General features: G+C 40.3%; 1 long non-coding RNA gene across 1 annotated transcript; it reads right to left on the bottom strand.

Moving 5' to 3' along the window:
- Window positions 1-1611: 1611 nt before the first annotated feature.
- LOC148043323 (uncharacterized) lies at window positions 1612-5678 on the bottom strand. The gene is made up of 3 exons (XR_015698234.1): window positions 5593-5678; window positions 4601-4791; window positions 1612-1701 (listed from the first exon to the last, which is right to left on the bottom strand). It is a non-coding gene; the product is annotated as an uncharacterized LOC148043323 (long non-coding RNA).
- Window positions 5679-5916: the final 238 nt, after the last annotated feature.

Raw genomic sequence — 5916 nt, 5'->3', positions numbered from 1 at the left:
GCCCAGTGGGGGTGATGGGGTGGGGGTAGGGGGTAGTGAGCGGTCTGATATGGAAATATATTCCTGACTTGTGATGTATTTTGGCTTCTCTAGATTGTTCAGACAAAAACAGAAAAATTGGAAGGCGATCTGAAGAGAACAAGGGAACAGAGTTATACGTAAGTCTTTGCATAGTTCATCAAATCTTTGTATAACCCTATTCAGTTCACACTTTCAATACAACATTCATCATTTCTCCATTGGCAATGGGACTGGCCATTTTATGAAACAAGTGATGGAAAATTATATTCTAGTAAAGCTTGGGAAAAAAGGGTGGAATGTGTTGTAATTGTATAAAAAAGTTGATAATTCAAGTTTAAAAAAACCCCAAGGGCCTAATTTCTCTCTGGTCTTCACAATTTGCAGAAAGACAATGGAAATCTTAAAACTTCTGGAAGAAAAAGAGGAGCTCAAAGTCCAAATTCAGGACCTTATACAGGAAAACCACCAACTGGCCAAAGAAAAGGAGGAGCTCTGCGAAGAGTATAAAGAGTATAAAGAAAAGATGAGCAGGTTAAAAGATTTAGATAGCCACCCTGACTTTCTCTATTTCAATTAGTTTTAATTTTAAACAAGTTTTATAATTCAAATAAAAAAACCTAAGGGAGCTAATTACACTTTGCTCTTGATATTTTACAGAAATATTAGTTCAGAGGAACTTGGGCAGCTGGAGAAACTGAGGCAAGAGAACGAGAGACTCCGCTGCAAGGCTCAGAAAGAAGCTGTGGAGAAAGCAGAGCTCCTACGTGAGAATAATGATCTCAAAGAAGAACTTTATAGGTGAGAAATATTTAGATAGCGATTTGACTTTTTCTTTCAAATTCAGATTTATTTATTAGATCCCTATTCTGTCCCCCCTTTTCCGCTCGTTAAACAGACAACAGGCAACCAACTTAAAAGGAACTCTCTTTATCAGTTCTCGGCTCAGACTGGCTGTGAGCCAAAAATAACATAAATACAGTCTCTGACCAGATAACAGAATACCAAACAAAAACTCTTACAACGCAATGCACTTCTCCAAGTGTATCCTTGAATCAGGGTTACAGAAAACAAAGCACTTTTCCAAGTGTATCTTACATAAACCATGACTGATGATCAAACAATGTTGAACGAACCAACGTTGACTCCTGCAACTAGGGCGTGGCACCATCTGTACTTTTATCCCCAGAATATGCCCCTAATGAGCCCCAGCTGCATAATTAATCTTGCATCCCGAAAAGACTCACAGAAGACTGCTGCTGAGTCACAACAGATCCCTTAGGCCAGATATACTGGATAAAAGAAGTATTCCATTTATGTATGTATGTATGTATGTATGTATGTATGTATGTATGTATGTATGTATGTATCTATGTATGTATCTATGTATCTATGTATAACTGAGTAAGAGAAGAGCAATAGTTATAATGGAATACAATAATAATTAGTAATTCAAGTAACAAATTAAGAGGGCTAATATCTCTCTGGTCCTCATAATTTACAGAAAGATAGCAGTGATGTCAAAACTGACCGTAGAAAGTGAAGAGCTCCGAAACAAAACAGAGATGTTGACTTTCAAAAATATTGAACTTACCGATGAGAAAGAGGAGATCTTCAGAGCGTCCTCATAATTTACAGAAAGATAGCAGTGATATCAAAACTGACCATAGAAAGTGAAGAGCTCTGAAACAAAACAGAGATGTTGACTTTCAAAAATATTGAACTTACCGATGAGAAAGAGGAGATCTTCAGAGCATACGAAGAAATACTGTGCAGGTGAGAAATTTTTAAATAGCAACCACAAACTACTTCTTCCAGAATTTCATATTAGGGTCTCCTTATTTTAGATAGCTTGGAAAAACCTGACATTCTCCTTACTTTAGAAAGAAATTAACAAACTATGGCTCTTATACTTTTACATATACAAATCTAGGAGTTAGTCTCATGGAATGGGAAGATAGGTATAGAAGAGACTTTTCAATCTCCATCCCCCGGTGCCCAACAATATTTATATACTTTCAGAGTGAGAGTTTCCTGACACCAAAGCAGTTCCCATTATTTAACTAAGAATACTTTGTTGTTGGCCCAGATTCACAGCTAACATTCTGATTTTTTTTCAGAGAGGAACTACTGAGGATATGCCGCTGCACCTTATTGACACACGGAGACCACATGGAAGACAAGACAGAAGCTCAAGAGCAAATGAAGCCTCAAATGGTGGAATATCAATTGAATTCAAAATGGCTTAAATCTTCGGTAGACAAAATTAAAAAATCTAAGGAACTCTGGTCAAATATTCTGAAGTGGCTGCAGAAATCTCTCAAACTCGTAAAAGAGGATTCCACTGAATGGTCAAAACACACCCTGCCAGAATGGTTTAAAGCATCTGCCGCCAACCTCCCGGAGGAATCTGCTAAGGCAGCCAGGGAGGATGTGAATGATTGGCTAGAAGCATCGATAAATCATCTCCAGGAAAAAGGGCCAGAAACGTGAGAGTTAGATGTGGAGGGATGGCTTGAAGCATCTATTATAGGCATTCAACATCTACAAAAGTTCAAGTCAGAGTCTTGTGCAAGCCAGAAAAAAAAGGGATGGCTTGAAGAATCAATAAAAAACTTGAAGAAGGGGACTTCCTGTGGTGACGTCACCGTGCTTAGAGTAGAGGGAAGGAAGCTCTCCTAACGTCTAACTCTTAACGCCTTTGTTTGGGCTCTTTTTTTAGCACTGTTGATCCTGAAGGGGTCAACAGATTAAAGGGGATACTCTGGAGATGCTGGGGTGATAAGGCAAATCCCCCCACGGATAGGAGAAAACCCCTAAACGGACAAGGAGATATCCTACAAAAGCTCAAGTCAGAGTCTCGTGGAAGCCAGAAAAAAAAGGGATGGCTTGAAGAATCAATAGAAAACCTGAAGAAGTAATGTCCTGAAGGATCTGAGGAATATGTTAAAATGACTTCGAGGATCCTTAGAAAGCCTGTCCCTTTCTAGAGAACCTAGACCAGTCCTTGAAAAACCTGAAAGAGGAAGGTCGTGAAGTATCTAAACAAGATGCCAACAAATGGCTTGAAATAGCTGTAAAGAATCTTGAGGAAGAAGGACCTAAAATGCCTTGAAGCCTCTATTAAAAGCATTTGGGATCTACAGAAGTCCAGATGAGAAGGTTTGAAAAATCAATAGAGAACCTCAAGAAGCAATGTTCTAAAGGAACAGTGGAAAATATATTTCAATGGCTTCAAGGATCCTTAGAAAGCTTAGCATTTTCTGAAGAACCTATACCACCTTGAAAAGTGGCTTCAGCAATCCCTGAAAAACCAGGAAAAGGTCCTGCAACATACAAACAAGATGGCAAGAATGGCTTGAAGAATCTCTAAACAGCTTCAAAGAGGAAGGACCATGAAGCATCCCATCTAGGTCCTCAGGAATGGCTTGAAGCATCTATTAAGGGCGTCCAGGATCTCAAATAATCTAAGGAATCAAAAACAAGCATGAGAAAGACGAAGGAGAGAGTGATTTGGGTAGAACTTGCTTGCTCTGAAAGAAACTGAAGGATGGGTGGATGGCTTCAAACATCTTTAGCAAGTTCAAGACAGCCTGGTTCTACTGCATCTAAAACAGATATGCAAGTATAGCTACTAACATCTCTGCAAAAACTCAGTCGAGTCCCCAGAAGAAGCCAAAAACAATTTGGAGGAATGGCTCTAGGAATCCAGAGAAAATGCCCTGAAGAAATCGTGCAATATGAGAAGCAGTAGCATGAGATCTGGGATCAAGTTGACAAAATGAACAAACTAGAAACCTCTCAGCAAGTATTTATTGTTTTGGTTTTTAAGAACTTAATGGGCCTTTTTGGAGTGAGTGACATACTGTTTTCTTAATGGACTATGGCATTACAACATGAGCTTCATAATCAATGAACCTTCGTCATCAACAGTTGTGATTATCGAGATGCTGCCTTAAGTTGGGTGGGAGGATAAAAGAAAGAGAGAGGAGGAAAAAGGAAAAGGAAATAAGGAGAGATTGATATGGAGGAAGGAAAGGAAATAAGGGCCAAAGAACAAGTACTATTTATGCTAAAATGCCAAAAATGGATAGACAACGGTAGAGCACAGAGAAACAAAGCTTTGAAAGTGAAAAGGAATCAACCAAAATCAGGAGGGCTCCCTTGACGGCAGCATTGCCGGCATAACAATTCATCTTATGGGGAAGGAAAGAGGTGCATTATCAGGAAACCTCTCAAGACTTCCATCCCTGTCAGACAGTTACAGACCATGGTCTGGTCCACAGTCTGGGCTATACACTCAGGGCCTTTGAGTATCATCATTACTACAGGGGAGTAACCTATGGGGTTCCCAGCAGCTGGACGGAGATCATTGGACCTGAAGGTGTGGCAGCATGAACGGATTTCCAGAAAAATTGCAGACTACAGGAATCCTTTCAGCAGTTCCCAAAAGGCTGCACAGCCATTTGCACTACTCAGGTGATCCTGAGGATCAGGCAAACATCCAAGTGGTGTCAACAACTCTCTAAAAGAATGCAAATGACCAGCTGTTTGCAAGGAATATCAATCCTCTCATTCCCACCATGTAATCAGAGCTGAAGGAGCTTCTTGGATGAGAAGGGAAACATCTTCTAAGACTTGATTGGGTCTTCTATTTAATTTGTCTTCTGCAGGTACTTAATAAAGCCTGAAATCTCCTCATTAACTGGTGTGTTCATTGTGTTTGGATACTCAAGGAGCCATTCATCCGGCCCCTGGGCCATTGCCTGATACCTGGTGAAAAACACACACAGATAGACACATAAACATATCTGATTTATCATATCAAATGTATTTTCTTTCAATAACAAAGTAAATTTACAATCAAACAAAGGAGACCTGACAAACTTTCAGAAGCAATTGTGGCAAGAGACCAGGATCTCTGGTAAAACAGTCTCTCACCAGAAATCAACTGTATCCATAAGGTACCTGGGGCGATCCACCAGAATGGGTCTGGCCTTGCATGGGCATCTCGAAACAGGCTGCAGCACTCCCGAACCATCAAGTCACACTGGCATATGCCAAGGATAGGAAGCATTGCTTGGTTTTCTGCTCAGTGACCTCCCTGTCTGAGGAAAGATGCTGGAGAGGAGCACAAGCCCCTTGCCCCTTGGTCTGTGAGGGAAGAACCCAGGCTCTGCTTTCCCCATGTGAAATGGAGTGCATCGTCTCCATGCCAGGAGCAGCCTTCCTCCCAAGACGTTTTTCTAGAAACCAGAGTTCTGGGCTGGCTTGCTGATTCCACAACAAAGACAGCTAGTATTTAGGCACCAGTTTGGCTGAACCGGTCCGAACCAGTAGGAACCCACCTCTGCTAGAGATCTATGATATGAAATCAAATGATACAGAGGAAGATTAACTTTGAAGCATAACAAGAGAGAAACATGTTTTCTCTAAAGAAGTTTTTTGCCAATGGGAAACAGTTTGGGCATTTTATTATTTTATAGGAATTGATTTTCTTTGGTATTTGTTTTTCAGTACTGTTCAAAGTATTTTTCAGTCTCCCTCTCTGGAGTGTCAGATTCAATGAGTTACCTGTGGAATTGCTTGCATCTTCGACTAGTGTATGTTGTTTTGCTCATCTAATCATCTCCTGCTGATTGATGACGAGACTAGACCCTGGAGAGGGAAATAAGTGAGTGCAAAATGGTAACAATTGCAAGACAAAGTTGTTATTAATTAAATAAGAGAAGGCTGTGGAGGGCTACTTGCTCAAAGATCCTTCAAAATTTAAATGTGCATGAGCTAAATACATTACACATCATACTACCATGAATGGGGATCACACAAATGAATCCCATCTATTTCCCAACCTACACAGCAGTGGTAGGATTCAAATAATGTAACAACCAGTTCTCT

The sequence above is a fragment of the Thamnophis sirtalis genome, unplaced genomic scaffold (genome assembly GCF_051295495.1).
Source record: "Thamnophis sirtalis isolate CommonGarterSnake01/CBP01778 unplaced genomic scaffold, rThaSir2_p1.2 scaffold_12, whole genome shotgun sequence".
Taxonomy (NCBI): domain Eukaryota; kingdom Metazoa; phylum Chordata; class Lepidosauria; order Squamata; family Natricidae; genus Thamnophis; species Thamnophis sirtalis.
The sequence above is the reverse complement of the archived record's forward strand: the minus strand, read 5'-3'. Positions and strand labels throughout refer to the sequence as shown.